This window comes from Equus quagga, chromosome 4 (genome assembly GCF_021613505.1).
Source record: "Equus quagga isolate Etosha38 chromosome 4, UCLA_HA_Equagga_1.0, whole genome shotgun sequence".
Lineage (NCBI taxonomy): Eukaryota > Metazoa > Chordata > Mammalia > Perissodactyla > Equidae > Equus > Equus quagga.
This window is the reverse complement of record NC_060270.1, coordinates 124,061,389-124,081,338: the sequence shown is the minus strand read 5'-3', so window position 1 is coordinate 124,081,338 and position 19,950 is coordinate 124,061,389.

Sequence of the window (19,950 nt, the reverse complement as noted above, 5' to 3'; positions counted from 1 at the left end):
TCAGCTTTTGTTTTGGCCAAAATCTATTTCCCATGGTCAGTGACAACATGTGGAGCCAGAATTGGCCAGAAAATAGTCCTCTGGCTGCGTTCTCTGTGCACAGCATTCAGAATCTTATGTGCCTTTAGAGGAGGACTCATTAATATAAAAATGTGATCAGTTACACATGAGTGGTCTCATTTCAGGATAAAAACTTTTAGAAAATGTTAATCTTACAAAATTTCTTTAAACAGAAATTTCTTACACAGAAAACCTTAAGTTTAAGGTATTAGCCTCTTTATACTTCTTTGATTAAATCATTAAAACTCTAGTTCAAGAAAATAAAATATAAAATACTAAATATTCTCTTACAATAGTAAAGCCCCAGTACTTAATCTTGTTAAAAGAGACACGTTTGCTTCTCATTTTTATTTTAGATGATGCCTCTGAGTTAATAACCAAAGTTGTATTGGTAAAAATTCTAGACACATTTCCAAGTCAGTATTAGCCACTGGTCTAAAGCTTAAATGAAAATAGTGTCGGCACAGTGAGAATTGAGCAGTGCAGTCACTAAAACTAGGCAACAGGCCTGGAAGGCTTATAAATGACTCCCTGCAACATTACTCCTTTTGGTTGGTTCACATCACCGTGTTTTTCACAAAGTTACTAACATGCCAAATATACACAATAGTGAGTTTGAATAAAATCTGAAGAAGTCGATCATTTCCATTACTTTAAAAATCCAGATGTCTAAATCACAGAGCCCAAACATTCAAACATTTGAATATTGCTTCTTCATTTTCTCCAGATGTTTGGAGATTTTAGAGGAAAATTAGGAGTGAGAAATAGTGAGACAAAAACGGACCAAGTAGAATTTTTATTTTGAATAAATTCTGAGAAAGAGTTGATAGCCATTTGAATGACTATTTGTGCTTTTTGAAACAATGGACAATCTCCAATATCTATTCTAAAATTTGAACAGTGATTTGCTACTACCTTGCATCCATTCTCTTGATGTGGTTAATCTTGAGAGGTCATTCAGAGATCAAGAGCTCTCCATTAGTGTAGCTTTAAAGAGTGCAGAAACTCCCACTAAGTTTGCCAAGCTTCTCTACAGTGGGATCTGTGTTTCCTAGTTGAAGATTCAGACATAATACCCTTATAAACACAGCAGTTCTGCTGAGTAACCAAACTTAACCTCTCAAAACAAAGCATTTCTATTAAAATAACTTGTTTGGCACATCATTAGGGTTGTACTATTATTAGTTCTAGACAAACAGATGTCTTCCTGGATGAAATCCAAGCCAGGCATCTTTTTTTTTTCTTTTGGCAAGCGAGTGATATGTTAAATTATACTTTTTCCAGTTCAGTAAGCTTTTAGCATTACAAAGAGTTGCAATCTTGCAATTCCCTTTCACTTGAACTTTTAATCTACTCTTTTACAGTAGATATTACAATAACTTGATTCTTTACAAAAGCAATACAGTAAATTTCATGTTTTCTAAAAATGTAGATATACTGACCGATGACTTTATATAAAAAGTTCAAGAACAAAACATTTATAATCCTTTTGAAAGCATCAATATCTATTCTTTTAAAATGAAAAATAGGCATTAATATTTCTAAAATGTGCATGGTAATGTCAAAAATTAAAGCATCTTTCAATGGTACCATCATTTGTGAAGGACTTTAAAATGTACTAAACACTAAACATTGCAACTTTTTCTTTTAATATAGAAGCAGAAATCCTCTTTTCAATTTTCCCACATAAAAATACATTTTAGTAGTGTTTTCCATAATAAAGAATTTTTTTTAATTTGCTCTGTTTGTACGCCTAAAAGTTGAACGAAGTAAATGTTGCAGAGGCAAGTAATTGTTCCATTACACATTCTCACTTTCTTCCTTTTAGTAACAGAATCCCCCTGAGTTTTAGCTCAACACATGGTTGTCTAGCTAGATGTCATATTTCCCAGGCTTCTATGCCACCAGGAATGGTCATATAAATATGATCTGGCCAATGGGATATGAATGTAAGTGATGAGTGCCACTTCTGGATCCTTTCCTTCAACAGAAAGTCCTTCCTTTTTTTTCTTCTTCCTCTGTGTCCTCTTTCTCCCCTCCTGTGGGCTGCTGCCAAGGAGCTGGATTCAGCACTAGGGAACAAGAAACAGCAGGACAGAAGGAACCTTAAATTCTGATTGACATTAAGGAAAAGAGCCACCTACATTCCCTGAACTGCTTACTTACTTCTGGAATGTTCTTAGAGAGACAGTTTTGTCTGAGCCACTGTTCATTTAATTGTTTTTGTTACAGTCGCTTATCCTAGCTGATGCATCAATTTTTATAATGTGGTTAATCAGCACAAATATAACACATGAAGATGTTTTAGAGGTCGTATTATTTTGTCTGCTAACAATCTATTTGGGGGGATGTTCAATCCGTGTTGTTCAGGGAGGAATGCCTCTATCACCAGACTTTTCTACAGAGGTACAAAGAACCCAGATCTGGTCACTCAGAGTATTGCATTGTGCTGACTGTATGAATGTTTCATGACTGGACGCATGGCCCATGCCAGGCCCATGAAAGCCTTCCCAGCTTTTTTGGTTAAAACTATCAGCAGAAAGACTCATCTTCTCCGTCAGAGTTTACAGGTATTAAGTACCAACAAAACCTGGATTCTTGAGGCTCTCTTCGGCACCAAGTGGTGAAAATCTACCTAGAAATAAAAGCAACACAAAAGAAAACAAAGCCAAGAGAGGAAGAAAGAGGGGGTTCTTGATGCCATTGTGTAAGCTCCCGCATCCAGCAATGCTACAGCTATGTTCATCCTGGGCTTCCCACTTTTATAGGCCAATAAATTCCCACTTTTGGTTAAAACTAATTAAAGTTGGATTTCTATAATTTGCAATTAAATGACTAGACTAAAACAGTTGTTAATTATAGTCATTTTAATTGACAGAAAATATCATCAAGACTTTTCATCTAAATATAGGTCTTCACTTCAAAGTCATCCCCATGTTCCCAGCAATGTCAGCTGGAGATTGTTGCTAGTCTTCTTATTTTACATGATTATTGTGGCTTATTAAAAGCTAAATCTGTGACATTTTCAACTCCATGACACCAAGTCTGATGAGCAATTTTAGCCTATTATTTCTCTGCTGTCATCCAAACACATAAATGCTCTTTAACACATATAATTTAATTATGATATATAGAATGTAATTTAATAACATTATCATTTGAATTATACTTTTTTTTGGTAATATGTAGCATCTTTATCTCTTCTTTGAGGTAATGAAAGAGATATGTGATTTATTTGGAAGAGAACTTTCAAACTGAATTATATAAATATAAATATATAATTAGACCTATTTTTGTTCCATTCTATGTGGAGTAAACAAATAATACATAAATTTAAATAGGGTCTATTACAAATTGGCGACTCACATTTGTTCCACTAGGTGAAAACTTGGGAGTCTTGGCTACCTCCAGTCACTCCCGGTTCATTCAATGGAAAATATTTGAGCCAAACAGGCAGGGTTCTAAGCACTGAAAATACCGCATTGAAGAAAACAGTCAGCTCTTATTCCATAACAGGTGAGTTCTCTTAGATGTATTGAATCTCCTCGCACCACCTTATGGGAGGGTTCTCTTCAGTATCCACCCAATCACAGTCGTCATTGTCTTGAATGTCTTTCTAAAAGTCATAAATCCTGAGGAAAAATTAGAGTCACAGACAGTTGGTCTCATTGGACAGCTGAGATCACCTGTAGCTTCTGTCTACATTTCCTTAGAACCTTCACCCCTGGAGGCATTAATCCCATTTTGTCTCTGTTTATCCAGCATAAATACAAGCCCCTTAGGACTCTTCCTGTCATATGTTCTCATTCCGTACCACCCAATGCTTCTTCAACCCTCAATGCTAATGCGCTTCTTTCCCAATCCTGTCCTTTGTACTCTCTGGAATTCTTTTTCATTGTTTAACTTTGTTTTTTAATTAGTTTATGTTAGAATGAATAAATATCACTTGTGATAAAAGACAGTGTTCAGCATGGATTTAATTTTCACTTTGTTGTGTTTTTTAATACTGAGCAAAATCGTTCACGTAACAACGTGGGATGGGCCAGATGGTAACAGAAGTTTGGTATTAGCAATACAACTCAACTATCTGAACTCTTTTCAAGTTATATGCCAAAAATCACATAATGATCTATTATCAAAAAGTGTATTTTAATGATCTGTCAGCTCCTTCAATTGTTTTGAAAGCAAAGAATTAGAAATGCTTTGACTTTCAAAAGGATTTGTTTCTGAGCCATTAGAGATATTCACTGTCCTATCATCAACACAAATTTTCCTTTTGTTTGATGTCCCAGTGATTTTCACACCCTGGGGTGATGGACACCAGATTGTTTGTAAGATATGATTTTGTTTTCTAAAGTGAGAGAAGTATGGTTACAAAAAGAAAGCAGGAAAAGAAGACAAGCATGATGTTTTAACCAAAGTTCTCAGCCTGATTAATATTAAGAGAATGAATATGGAATTTGCGGATGTGGACGTTGACTCTTCTAAAATTATTGCAAGGCTACAACTTTGTAAAGTCTTTGTGGACTTTAAGAAGTGCGCATATCTCAGTCTAAACACTGCTGATCCACTGCCACATAAAATCTCACCCTTGGGTTGGCTGGCTTTAGTGACATTAAGTGCCGTGTTCTCTTTCTCCCTTTCTTTGAATATACATATTCCATCAAAATATAAGTCTGTATTCACTATCTTCACTTTCTTACCTCCTACTTATCCCTGAATCATACTGTAAATGGTAATCCATTTTCTTAACTCCACTGAATCAGCTCATGTAAGAGTCACTGACAATTTCCTAATTTACAAGTCCATTAACCTCTTTTACTGCTCAAATGGCTGGACTTATTTGCAGCATTTGACCCTGTGACCACTCCATTGTTTTGGATTTTTTTTTTTTGAAAGTCACTACTCTCTACACCTATCCCGCTTTATTCCTCTCTTTCCAAGGCCCCCTTTCACTGTCAATCCTAAAATGTTGTTCTTCTGTAAGGTTTCTGCCATTGGCCTTTTTCCTTCCTCACTGAACAGCTCTGCCTGGATGACCTACCCGACTTCTCTGCCCCCTCCTATATCAGGATGATATCTGTATCTCCAGCTCAAACATTTCCACCTAATGCACATGCTTTGCACCTAATGTCTGCCAGACAGCTTCACTTTGCTCTCTGCTACACGGCCTCAAAAAGGCAAAATCTGAACTCATTATCTTTCCTGCCAAACTTGTGCCTCTTTCTGGAGTCTCAAATTTTAACGAATGCCATTACCAAGGGCTTCTAAATTAGAAACCCCAAAAGTCTTTCTTAAGTCCCCAACCTTCTGCTTCCATAGTGACCAAGTCTAATGATCAAATCTCTTAACACATGTATCTTCTCTATACAGGTCTTCATTAATCTATTCTTTTAACAAATATTTATTGCATATCTACTATGTTCCAGGTACTGTTCTAATCATAAATAACAGAAGATAAAAACAGACACGCTTTTGCGTCAGCCCCACAGCACTGTGGTTAAGTTCAGTGCACACTGCTTTGGTGGCCCAGGTTTGCAGGTTCAGATCCTGGTCGCAGATCTACACCACTCGGCAGCCATGCTACGGCAGCAACCTACATATAAAAGTAGAGGAAGATTGGCACAGATCTTAGCTCAGGGCTAGAATTCCTCAGAAAAAAAAAAAAAAAAAAAAAAAACATATACATGTTTCTTGTATATATATTCACACACACACATATATATGTATTACATGTGTCTGTGTACATACACACAGAAAACTCCATCTTAAGAGTTTTAATATAAAAATAAAACTTCTTTTATTTTGAAAATAAAACTCCATATAAAATTTCTTCAATCCAAATTTTCAAAAGATTATTTTGCCAAAAAAAATCAGACCTGTAGATATAGCAATTTACCTAACATTTCTCTTTCTCTACAATATGGAACAATTTAATATTCCAAAATTTCTGTAGTTACACTATTTGATATTGGCATTTTATTATGTAATTGGTTAATATTGTGAGTAAATTAACATTGAAAATAAGTCTGTTACTATGAAAAAATAGCACGGAGGGGTGGAATTTCCTGTGAATCTTAAGAAAAAATTTCAAAGAAAAACTACAAGATTATAACTAAAAATTAACTAATTAATGAGAGATTTACAATACTTCCTTAAATTCAGAATACATTGCCACTGAGTATCTCCCTATCCCCTGCAGCTGATCACTTATTAAAATGTTGACCACATTAAAAAAAAGTGTCCAAAGCAGCACACTTTAGGGCATTTTTATGTACTGTTACTTGAAAAATACTTCAGCATGTTATTTTTTTTCCTTTAAAGTGTAGTAACAGTTGTTTTAAGCAAAATGACAAAATTTTTGCATATGAGGGAAAACAGAACTCAGTATGAAATAACTTTCACAAATATTCAGCTGTTTCTGGCCTATGAAGATAGTACCTACAGCACATTTTCACTATTTAATGGAAGTTGAAGCTAATGTTCAGATGAATTAAGGTCAACACAAAGCCAAAGCCAACGATGCCACACTGGGTAGTCAGAGTGGGAAAAAATAAGTTAAAAATATCTAACTCATGAAGTACCCAGCACGTCCTCTTAACAAGAAAGCTTATCAGTCAGCATGACACTAAGCTGGTCAATTATTGCTCATATCCTTTAAGGCATATTTATAAACTAGATAACGGAAGGGGAAAATGTTACACTTTTGATCTTCTCTATTGGCCAAAAGTTTTTCATAACCTATTGAAGAAAAAAGCCACTGACTGAAAACCCAAAATACAGATGCAGGAAACATGCTTGTGACTGTCATTCCTGTGTGTGCTTGTTTTCTTTCTCCATTCCTTTGATGTAGATTAGCACAAAGTTTAACTAATTAAGTGACTGATGTTAATTTGAATAGGTAAAATAAAAATGAACATTTGGGTAGAGAATAATTATGATAATACACAAGCTAATTACATTAGTAAATCTACATTTCACAGCATCATCCTTGGAAAGATAAATAAAAACCTGAGTGTGAACAAGCAGTGATTTAATAATTGTTCGCCTAGTAACATTCAGATTCATAGTGCTAGGCTGACACCTAGTGGAAGAAAAACAGGATCCCAGGGCTGCCAAGGAATCTGTTTTTAAGCTTTTCACACTTAAATTAACCAATAGAATAAATAATACAGACACAGACGCAGACAAGATACACATATCATAAATATATGCCAAAACGTAATATGGCCTTGGGGCCAATTTAGTAGGAAATTACTTGAAAGCAATTGGAAGCAGATGCTTTCGGATCTCAAATAATAATACCTCACCAAATACTATGAAAACTAGATTATTTAAAAACAGCCGTGGGGTTTTCTTTATTTTTATTTTAATCAAAGTTTTAAATGAACATAGTTTAAAGAATCAATGTTTGTTAAGACCAAAAATGGATCCTGCCCCCTCTACAACCCATTTTCTTCCCCAGAGGCAAATACTTTGAATTATTTTAGTTGATTCTTTCTATTTTTATGTCTATATCTTCAAACAACTTCTTAATTTTTCCATTTACTTCCCACTATGAAAGTTAAGGGGTTAGCTTTTTCTCACCCCTACCCCACCACACACATTTGCCCTTCCCATCCTCTCATTCTCCCAAAAGAGTTCCATCATACTTTTAGTTAGGTCATTATTCAATATGTTAAAATGTGATGAATATAACGCTAATCAGAATAAAGCCATGTAGTAAACTAAGATTATGTTTTGCATTTCTGTACAATGTTTTTTCTCCTAGAACTAATAATTGTTGAGGAAGGGTGTGTTTGGCCCTAAGCCTGGGCTCCCTAGAAAATAGAGCCTAAGGTAAAACTCGGATGTGAGAATTTCACTGGGAGGTGGAAACCCAGGGGCGCAGGATAAAGAAAGGAGACGAGGCAGGAAAATCGTGCACGCAGATACCAGGCGGTGAGTTCTTGAAGTTATCTCCGCTCGGGATCCAGCGCAGCTGATTGCTCCATCTTGCAGGACCAACTCAGAGTCTGTATTTCAGGACAGTCCGGAGTGGCGGCAGTGAAACAACTTCTCCACCAGTCCCCGTATCCCATTAGTCTCCTCGGGGATGTTAAATTCCCAGCATTTCTGAGCCTCAGTCCTACTTGTTTGGCCGTAGTTTCATCGGGTTCAGTATGGAAAGTCCAGCTTCCCAGGCACTGCCCTCAGACCGGGCAAGCCAGGACGGTTGGTCATCTGAGGGACATCTCACACCCAACAGCAACAGGTGCGCCGGGGGAAAGTAAGGCCGGAGACTGGAGCCCCAGCACGAGAGGAGGCGCGGTCAGATTGGACCCCCATAAGGAAACAAGTGCCTAAAGGCCACCAAACGAGTTGTGACTAAAATAACCTGAGGTGGCATATAAGAGGTCTGATACAGTTTGTTTCTTAATTTTATGTCCTTGTCACTGATTCAGCCAGAATCTCTGAAAATTATACTAAAAACATCCTCTCAAACCTTTTAGACACATCACATATTCTATCAATTTCATCTTCTTGTAAAAACAAATCTCCTGGACTTTTCTGAACTGCTCCAGTCTGGACGTTTTTCCTTCTGTTCCTTGTGCACAGTTGTCATCCTAGGCATTCCCTCCACCTATATCTTCTGTTAGATTTCCCCTCTGCGGTAGCCTGTGTCTTTCTCTTCACTGGTTTACTTCTGTGTTTTGGTAGAGCACATACTCCAGAAGCTTCCTGAGGAAAAAAAAATTTGATGGGAGGTAAATATTCTAACACCTTGCACGTCTGAAAATGTTTTTATTCTATCTGCATAATACTAAGTTTTGCTAGGCATAGAACTCTAGGTTTGAAATCACTTTTCTTTAGAATTTTGAAGGCATTACTCCATATCTTATAGCTTCAGTGTTGTTGATGAGAAGTTAAAAAGCAATTCTGATTCCAGATCCTTCAGTCTCTCTCTCTCTCTCTTTCCCTCACACACATACACACACACACTGTAGAACTTTCTCTTTGTCCCCATGATGATGAAATTTTACATTCATGGGCCTCGGAACTGGGCACTCAGGGCCGCCGCATACAGCACACAGGTGTGTGCTCCAAACTCCTCGGCTTATGCATACGGGGTGCCCTCTTGGAGACGTTCAGTGCCCAACCTATACAACCACCTCAGCAGACGTGTTTTTATACTTGATAAACTCTTTTCAATCGGTTAACTCTTGCCTTTCATTTCGAGCAAATTTTTTTGAATCATTTCTTTATTTTCTCCTCCTTTCTTTTCTTTGGTCTTTTTCTGGAACTTCTATTAATTGCGTTTAGACCTCTTGTACGGTCTTAAAATATTTTCTCACTTAAATTCTGGTTTTTTGTTTGTTATTGGTGGTGGTTAGTTGGGTTTTGTTGTTTTGTTATGTTGATTTTATTTGGGGGGGACAGTCCCTCAGCTTTTAACAATCCTCTTGAGTTTTCTTGTGTCATATTTTAAACTGCTAAAAGCTCTCCTGTGTTCTCTTAATATTTCTTAATTACAGCATTCTGTTCTTTCTTATGGTTTCAATAGACTTACCTCTCTGAAAAGATTATGCAGAATTTTTCATATTTTCTTCTCCCTGCTGAATCTCTGTTTCTTCCTCAAAGTTGTTTGCTTTTAGCTACTTGATCTCTATCTTTTGTGGTAAAGGTCTCCCTTAGGTTTCTATTCCTTGGTTTACAGCTCATATTTAAGAGCGGGTGATAGAAAACCCCAGTTTGAAACTCTGAGTGCACAGGTGGGGCTTGCTGACCAGAAGCATCACAGCAGGTGGTCTGGCCAGGCCATGTCGCCGTCATTGGGGAGCCCCTCTTGTAGATGTTAGGTCTTTCATCTTGGAGCAGATTCCTAGAGAAGACTCTTCCTTTCTTCTTCTTGGAAAGTGAATGCCTGACAACCAGCGATCTAGTGAATAGAGCAAGGGGCTGGGATTCAGCCTCTAAAATGCCTACACTTACTTAGTGCCCTGTTTTCAGTACGATACCACCACCCTTGATTATGCTTGGGATTCCTCAGTGTAAAGCCCTTCTGTTTTAGCTCCTCCAGAGAAGAAATCTCTGCTGATTCACCTGGGTGGGGTCTGTTGTCTAAATGTTCAGAATGAGGAAAGGGAACTAAGGTTATAACTCCTCCCTAAGCAGCTTTCGATCAACTTTCCTTATTTTAGAATATCATCCCCCTGCACCCTCCAACTGCCAGAGGTAGCTGATCCGGTAAATCCTTAGGCTCTTTATTCTTCGAGGTAAACTGGACTGGTTCTCACCTTTTGCAACACAAGTTCAGTACACGGCCCTCATCACTTTGCTATGACACCACTCATCAGTCATTCCATTTTTCAAAGTTACATTACTGTTGTCGCTGCTTTCCTCCTTTTGTATCGTGTGGGTTCGTGCCTTTTAACATATTCCTTTGCGGTAGCTTCCGTGGGATTTTGGAAGGTATCTTAATTAGATTCATATGTTTAATTTACCAAGATGCAACTTTTTATCTCCATCAGCCTATAGTTTTTTTGTTGTTGTTTTGTTTTTTGCCACTTGGGGCACTGAGAAGGAAAGCCAAAATATACCACAGATATCAGTTTATAAGTGTTTCAGTGCAACAAAACCAAAGATGGTATCTACAGAGTCCACCTGTCCGCCTCCACATCTGAATTCCCTTAGATTCCTCAAGTTTGTGCCTCTAGAAACACATTTTATAGCTGGCTCATAATTGCTCAGCCCTGTGGCAACTAGGTCACACTAACAAAAAAATTCAAAAAGGACTGCTGTATAAAAAAAAGACTATAATTTATTGATATAAAGTAAGAAATACACTATCACATGAATAAAATACTCAAATTTTATGAATGCAATTCTGTGCTCAAAGAAAGCCAAAATATTAATAATAAGGTTATATTAAAAGAATGAAACCTTAATCATTAATGGTATGATGCTACATTAGTTTGACACACTGTGTCAATTTGCCAGTCAAACCATTGTCAAAACTCTTAATGACAAATAATTCAATATAAAATAAGTTTCAAAACAATTAAGGCTTATTTCCAGGGGGAAATAGAGATATTGCATTAAGATAAGTCCAAACTGATATATCCAACTCTTTTTTTTTTTTTTTTTGTGAGGGGATGGGCTCTGAGCTAACATCTGTTGCTCATCTTCCTCCGTTGTTTTTTTTTTCCTTTCTCCCCAAAGCCCCAGCACAGTTGTATATCCTAGTTGTAGGTCATTCTCGTTCCTCTGTGTGGGATGCTGCCATAAGTGGCACATAGGTGCGCACCCAGGATCCAAACCAGCAAACCAGGCCGCTGAAGCAGAGTGCATGAACCTAACCACCTGGCCGTTGGGCCAGCCCCCCAACTTTTTAATATGCGTCTCCTTTGAAAGCCCCACAGGCACCACAATCTTAGCATGTTTAAACCTGGATTCAACATCTTCCTGCCCAACCCTGTTCTTCTGTGTTACCTATCCAGGGGTTTGAGACTCATCTCTAACTTTTCTCTCTCCCTATCATGCATATCCCATTGGCTTCTAAGGCATTTTCATGGACCTGAGACCCATTCTTTCTTCTGTATCTCTATAATCATGAAGTTAATGGAGAGCCTCATTTTAGTTACTCATTTGGTCGCAAAAAGCCAGAGATTCACGCAAGCCAATTCCAGCAAAGAGGTTTTATTGCAACAAGCGTTAAAAGATAAATCAAGACACATTAAAATTTTCAAGAGTTTATTTCAGCATCTATCCATTCAAATCAGGCAGTGCCAAACCAAAGGTGATTAGGAACACTCCACTAACAAGAGCTAGGTGAGAGGGTTTTATAGAGAAAATGAGGAAGCAAAGCAAGGAAATTATTTGATGGGCTACAGCTTAGTAGTTGCTTTATTTGGAAAGTTTGCTCTTTATGATTAGTTGTTCTTAAGTTTAATTTTCTCAGATTTGAGTGCATTGACTCTGGTTTAGGTTTTGGTTTGCTCATATAGGCTACCAAGGCATTAGAGCCACCTCAGTCTGATGGCCTCCTTGTTTGGTTACTTTAATATAAGTAAGTGGGGAATCACACCATAATCTGGAAGGAGGGACTATAATCAGGATGGTCCTCGGTGATGTTAGAGCCAGAGAATTGTTTAGATTCATGGTAGCTCTGGGGACTTTGGCAGCAGGAGTCCACAAAGCTTTACTCTAGTGCTCTGCCATGTTGTGACCATGTGGCACTTTACAGGTCTGCTTATTACTATCCCCCTAAGTCTAAGTATCCCAAGTGTTAGTTCAGTCTCCAATAAAGGAAGCCTACATCATCTTCATGAGCCAGGCCACTGAAGTCAGACCGGTCTACAAACCCTTGTTGAAGGTAGTCTCCACTCCTGGTCCAAATAGCTGTAAATAGAGGTACAGTGATGCGTGCTACCTCCCATGCACTGGAGAATCTAGAAAGGAGAGTCACGAGAGGTAGACATGGGTGTGCAGTAGAACCTTCTTTTTTTTCTTCTTTGCCTTACTTATGCCAACATTGCCTAGACCTATCTAGAACTATACCAGTGGAGTTCAAGAAACAACCTTTGGAAATCAAGAGATGAGACAATATTCACACAGATATCCATTCCAGAGCATCATCTTATTTTGATATTTCCCACAGGGTTATGTCAAAGTACCATATTTTTTAGCTGACGCTGAAAACACACACACACACACACACACATTTCTGTTCCTTTTGCTTAGGGAATGCAATATTTTTCTACTTATAATATTTATATAGCTCTACCCTGAGAATTTCAGGTGTTGTCATTTCTTATAAAGGCAATGTTCAATAGTATATTGAAATTATAGATGAGCTAAATTCAGTTCTTGTTGTGCAGTTAATAGTGCCAAATAACATTTAAAAAATCACCATCTGGAGGGTACAGAGACAAGACAGACAATGTTTTTTTCAACTTAATGATAAACAAGACAAAACAAGATGCTACTTTAAAATTAATTTAATTTTTTTGATTTACCTAGACCTTAATGTCAAATATTTACAGTGATGATCTTATGACCCATGAGGCCCACAAGAAAGATTCTTCAATGAATAAGATGCTTATATTTATACATAGAATACTGGAAGTTGTGTACATGTTTAGAGAACACTCAAAATGTTTTCATGTTGATTTTCTTTCAGTATAGTAACTAAGATAATATTTCCATATGTCACATTTATAGCAAAGATTCATGAATGCTACTGAAACTGTATCATAAATCTTAAATTACACATTGCTTCTATGGCAAGTGAACAGTGAGAGGCAGCTGGTTTAAATAAGTTTTCAAACAACATTAATCTACATAGTTATAGACTCTTAAGGTTAAAATGTCCCTTAGAGGATGTTTGGGACAATCTCTCACCTGTGCAAGAAAACCTTCCACAGTATCCCTGAAATATGCCCAGTCAGGATGCCCTTAAATGTCTTCTGTGATGGAAATCTCCAAACATCATAAGAGAGCTAGTTCATTTTGGATGGCTGAAATCATCTAAAATTTTCTTGTTATCATGAGCTAAAGTCTGCCTCTCTAACACACCAAGTCCTCCAGAATAATATAGATCAAATGTTAACCTTTGACATGTGTGCCTTTTAAAACAGTATTTCTTCTTAAGTGTTCTAGAAACCCTTCATAAGATGTAGTGCCGAAAGGCGTCTGGATGCAGTTGGAAGCTAAAACAAAGGAGTCTGCCTGTGCTTGATTCCTTTATGGCATAAAGATTAAATAACTGCAAAACAATAGGAGAAAATCTGGAGCGCTGATCTGGCATATTTGAAGAGAACTGTGCCAGAGGAACCAGGGAGATGTACCGTGTAGACCGTGCTGCTAATCGAGGAACTTGTCTACAAAAATCAGTGACTAACCCTGACCTCATCAGCCGTGGCAACAGCAGGGAAAGCAAAACGATTTCAAGAACAGTGTCAGGAGATCTAGAGGCAAAGAAAGCACACAAAATAAAACATTAGTGGCATTAGGAAGGAGTTTCTCCCTTTAACATCAGGCCTCTTCTCTGACGCCGTAGGCAACCAACTTAGAAAGGAGCTTGACCACACTGAGTAAAGCCCCTAAAAAAATAATTGTTTCACAAAATACGTGAAGAAACCTCACAGAGACAAGTTCCCCTAGTGGTATTGACCACAGTCCTAGCTTCTTCCTGTTCCTGGATCACTGAAATATGAACCACCCACCAGCCTAAAATGTTGCAAGAGGATTCTAACAATTCCAAGTAGATATTGATGCAAAATAAGAGGACTCCATTGGCCCCTGCTTAGGGGCAAATACCAAGCCTAGAAGATATTACCACCATCAAGATGAATAAAAAGAATGAGGCAACTTAGAAAAGATCAACAAAAAAGGCACACCTCTTAAGAAGCAGAGAAAGGATGTGCTTTTAAAAAAGAAATTGCAAATGTTAGATAGCATCTATTTTAATGCTTGGTTAAATTCACGAAAACATGGTCTCATGGTTTCATAAACAAAGAAACAAAATTAAGGGTGATAAGATACCTGTCTGTAATCAAAGGAGAAGCGGCTGAGACAAAAGGAGAACTGTATGAAAAATTGGCAGAAACAGCAAATGAACTAGATTTTTTTAAAGTGTTGTGAATTAAACATGCAGTGACATAATTTTCAAATGCTTTAGGACAAAGAGGGAAAATATGAAAACTTCTCTCAGAAAGCACAAGAAAAGACTGAGGAAAGAATGATGAAAGAGTAATTAATAGATAAGAATGACCAAAAATAAGCAAATAAAATCAGACACAAAATACAGATAATTTGTGTTCCTTAAAAAGAATCTGAAGCATTAGAACCGAAGCAATAATCCATAACATCATAGACCAAGCCACTTGGTTGATCAAGTGCCAGAAAAATTTAATGAATAACAACTCATGAAATGATCCTGATTGAAGCCTTAAATACAAAGAGTTTTTAAGCTTCAGGAATAAAAATGTTACCAACACACAGAGGATGAAAAATTAGGCTGGCCTCAGATGTATACTGTCCATATTATGGATCACCTGCACAATATACAGCAATATCTTTAGAATTGAAGAAGAAAGATTTTAGTCCAAGTATTTTATAACCAGCCAAATTGTCATTCACCTGTGAAAGCAATTTTAAGACAATTTAGGTTGTTCAAGACTACAGAAAGCATGCAATTCACATTCTCTCCCTGCAAAAAGTATTCAAAAAGTTATTTAAACCAAACAAGAAATGAATCAACTAAATAAAGAGAATAGAGAAGCTATGATATAAAAGGACAGATGGTAATTAATAGGAATCATTTAAACATAAGATTAAACAACTCTGGTTTTTCTAGTATGTATCCTCTGGTGCCTTACTCATTAATCATGCATGGGAGATAAGCCTTCTGGATCCTACGTGTCGGAAAATGACTTTATTTTGTCCTTACACTTGTTTGATAACTTAGCTAGACATAAAATTCTAATGTCAATGTCATTTTCCCTCAGAACTTCTCCAAGTCTTTCAGCCTCTGATGCAAATGAAAAATGTGACCCTTATCCAATGTTTGTCTCTTTAAACCTACTTTTCCATTCTGTAAAATGTTAGGTTTTTCTCATTCTCTTCAATGTTCTGAAATTTATTAACCATTTATCTAGATATGAATCATTCACTCTACTCAGCACTTGATAAGCTCCCTCCATTTGAAATATAGCTCTCCCCTTTGTTGTAGACTTCTTCTATTCTATCTTTGATAATTTCCTCACCTCCATTCTGTCCTTTGGAAGTCTTTTTGTTTTTATTTTTATTTTTAAGATTGGCACCTGAGCTAACAAATGTTGCCAGTCTTCTTCTCTTTTTTTCTTCTTCTTCTCCCCAAAGACCCCCAGCACATAGCTGTATATTTTAGCTGTAGGTCCTTCTGGTTGTGCTTCGTGGGACGTCACCTCAGCATGGCCTGATGAGTGATGCCATGTCTGCTCCCGGGATCCAAACCGGCAAAGCCCCAGGCCACCAAAGTAGAGTGTGCAAACTTAACCACTTGGCCATGAGGCCAGCCCCGCTTTGGGAATCTTAATAGTCTGAATTTGTCTATCTTAGATTAACTCTCTCTCTTTCTTTCTTTCTTTTTAATATTTTGCACCTTGCTTCTTTTTTACTCTATATTCTAGATCCTTGACTTCATCTTTCAAAACTTCTACTGAGTTTTTTTAATCTGACAATCGTTTTTAAAACCAAAAAGCTCTTTCTTATTCTCTGATTGTTCCTTTTGGCTGGCCAAACTGCTTTAACCTCCCCTCTCTTACCCATTTTGATAGCTCTCCAATTTGTTAATATCACCTTCACATATTCTTCAGATTTGGGGGAGGCCCCTCTAGACTGTAAACACATGGCTAGCTTCTGCCAAGACTTGAAAGGCAGAAGTGAAGTTCTCCAGACCATGCAGCCCAACTAGCAACCACAGGAAGGAAGTCCTTTGGTTTCTCTGCAGCAACAGTAGTTGAGGTACCGATGTCTAGTCCCTAACTTCTTGAGTGACACAGAGGGATTTCCAGTGGAAAAATCTCCCAGTATGCGTGAAGGACTTTGTCAAGTGCCTCACTTTAGTGTGGGATCAAAGATTGATTCTGTGGCCTTTCTAGACACTCTACAAGCTAACCTATGTCCCATAATAAATTCCTTTATACTTGGAACCAACAAGAGTGATTCTATTGTCCAACCCAATGCTGGCAGATAACAAGGAGTAAACTGTTTCATACTCATACCCTCACTTATTCCCCCTTTCATCAGTCAGCTCTTTCTATCCATATTTTGTTCTAGTAGTCTGTTGAAATTTGCCAATAGCCCCAGATTCATTCACCAATGGCCCCAGATTCATTTTCTATTGCTATGGAAATACTACCATAAACTTAGTGGCTTAAAATGACACCCATCTATTAGCTGGCAGGTCTGTAGGTCAGAAGTCAAGGCAGGCCTGACTGGTTTCTCTGCTCAGAGTATTACAAGGCTGAAACCAAGGTATCTTATCTGCAAGCTCTGGGAAGGAATCTGATTTCAACCTCATTCAAGTTGCTGACAAAATCCAGGTCCTTATAGCTATAGGTCTAAGCTCTCCATTTCCCTTCTGGCTTTCAGTCAGAGGCTGCTTTCTTCTTCCAGAGGCCCAGCATTCCTTGTCACCCAGGCCCCTCAATCTTCAAAGCCAGCAAGAGAATCATGCTTCAATTCTGACTTCTCCTTCTGCCACCAGCCAGAGAAAACTCTCTGCTTTTAAAAGATTTGTGTGATTAGATTAGGGCGACCCAAATTATCTCCTTTTTAGTTAACTCCATCAACTGATTAGTAACCTTAATACATCTGCAGAATCTTGACTTGTAACATGATATATTCACCGAGGAGAGAATTAATAAGGGCAAAAGTCATTGGGGTCATTCTTAGAATTCTACCTACCTCAGCCCTTTCTCTTCAACGTCAGAGGTTAAAACTTTTTGAATTTTTTTGTTATTTTCAGAGGCTTTTCAGATGGAAGAGGAACTAACATTATCTACTCAGTCTGGCATATTAAACTAAAAGTCCCAATCACACTCGTAGTGAGTTGCAAATTTATTTATATTACACTTGGGTGTGCAAATTATTGAAGTATGTTTTCTTTATACATGATTCAATCACCCGTGCTAGCTGCTGTGTCCCTTGATCACAGCAGGGGGAAAAAACCTTAGTAAACTGTAAGTTTCGTCTGATTTAATGATTAAAGTCTTTTTAGATAAATGGTGTCTATTGTCAAAGAAAAATTGCACTGGACAGACTTAAATAGGCAAGCAATTCAAGACACTAGCAGTAGGGGAGAGATTGACCTCAACGACGCTGAAACTAGAGGCAGAGGTTTTGAAGCCTGGGGTGAGCTAGTGGGAAAGTACTGGAGGACGTCAGGGGCAGATTGGTCAGTGTTATTAGGACATCTGTGCTTACTAACTGGTGATTACTGAAGTTAGACTCCATGCTGCCACAAAGACTGGGAGAAAGGGGCATTATCTTTCTTGATGATTCCATTTCAAAGGGGATGGCTCACAGGTCCTTGAGAAAGATATTATTGGCAGGAGGCTGGCAAGATTTACATCTCAAACGGGTAGAGAAGAATTTACAATTGAAAGTTTTCTAAAGTAAATGCTCTAAAAATAAAGGGAGGTCCTGGTCCTACAGTCAGGAAGAAACCTGTCTAGAGTTTAGTCAAGCTAAGGGGAATGATAATGCCGCCTTGGTCACTATTACGGATAAAAATGCTTAGCATTTCAGATTTTCTCCCATCCCCTATTTCTCTCCAAAAAGGTATATGAGTGTAGGAGGAAAATGAAGTTTATGTAACCACGTGTCTGATGACAAAAATGAGGACCTTGAACCCATAAAATGTCCGCTGGATACTTGCTGGTCACTTCCGCACTATGGCCAGTTTGAACTGCTCCCTGTTGGTAATCACTGGGTTTTGACTGGCCCTATTTGACTTTTTTTTAAAATGGAAGGTGTCATGTTGGCATCTCCCCCTGGAGTCCTTGGTTCTATTTGCTTCCAGTCTTGAAATCGTTGAGTTCTGCATCCTCTCTGTCAGACCCTAACTAGTATTCTGCCTTTCTTTTGTGTTCATTCTCTAGAGGTAAACACAAACTCTTATATGCACTGCATGTCTTTAATCCTTGAGAGCCAAGGCATTACATCCATTTCACTTACCTGTCTTCCACTGGCGTCTCTGCATACTGCTCATCCTGTGTTAGGCTTCCTGGGAGCCTGCACCTCCCTAACACTATTCCAGAAGTAAGCATACTGCCCACACACACATGTTCCAGGTGTTCTCAGTCTTTCCAAACTCATCTCAATGTTTCAATCCATCCCTCCACCTACTCCCACCCTCACCCCAACACACACACACCCAGGTTGAGATTGGCAGCTGACTTCTTCCACTGACTTCTGTTACTCTTCTCCCCATGACCCCCACCCCTAGGCCATTCTCTTCCATACAATTCCAAGGTCTAGGCCCAGCTTTTTATATCTTAATCTGGAGCTATAGTAATTTATGAATTCCTATTTTACATGACCAAATTGTATTGTTAAAGATGCTAAAACTTAACTCATGAAATTCAAAGCTTATCAATGACTTATTTCTAGCTCTAAGCACTTCCCTCTTCCCTGGGGCAGCATGCTTCAAAACGTAACTTGGAGGGGAATGCTGTGAATTTAAGGGAGAAATCTAATTCCCTGATTTAATATTTGTAAAATATTACCCCTGTCACAAACTCTTAAGAGATGAAGCAAACATATGGGATAGTCACCTGGCTATAAAAATGTTTTTAAAGTCTTAATTGACAGATACAAAAACAAATGTCTTTCAGCTAGACTAAAGTTCTGTTTAGCAATCTGTGCTTTCTCTTTTTAATTTCCATGAAAGCATGAATATTGTTACTTTTATCATCCCCCAAAATGGAATTTATGAACCTATATTCAGTTCACATAATGAATATTGTGTCTTAAACATGTGACCCTTATGAAAATGGTGTTATCACACACAGAGCAAGTATCATTATCTAATTATAATAAATAAAACACAACAGTTTTAATTATTCACTATTGTTTTTTTTTAAAGTTCTCTTCAGGTAATGTTTAAATAATTATATATACATAATGCATATATAATATATATGGAGATATATATTACGTGTATATATATATGTGGAGAGAGAGAAAGAGAGGGAATGGTGTTTGACTAAAGTGCCTTCACTCTGAAACCCAACTCACTTGTTAAATAGAAAGTGTAGATTGTCATTAATTTATTTTGGGTTTTTTAATTATAAGTATTAATAAACTAAGAGAATTCAATTTATAATCTCTTTTGGTTTCAGTATGAGGTTTTTTCCTAAT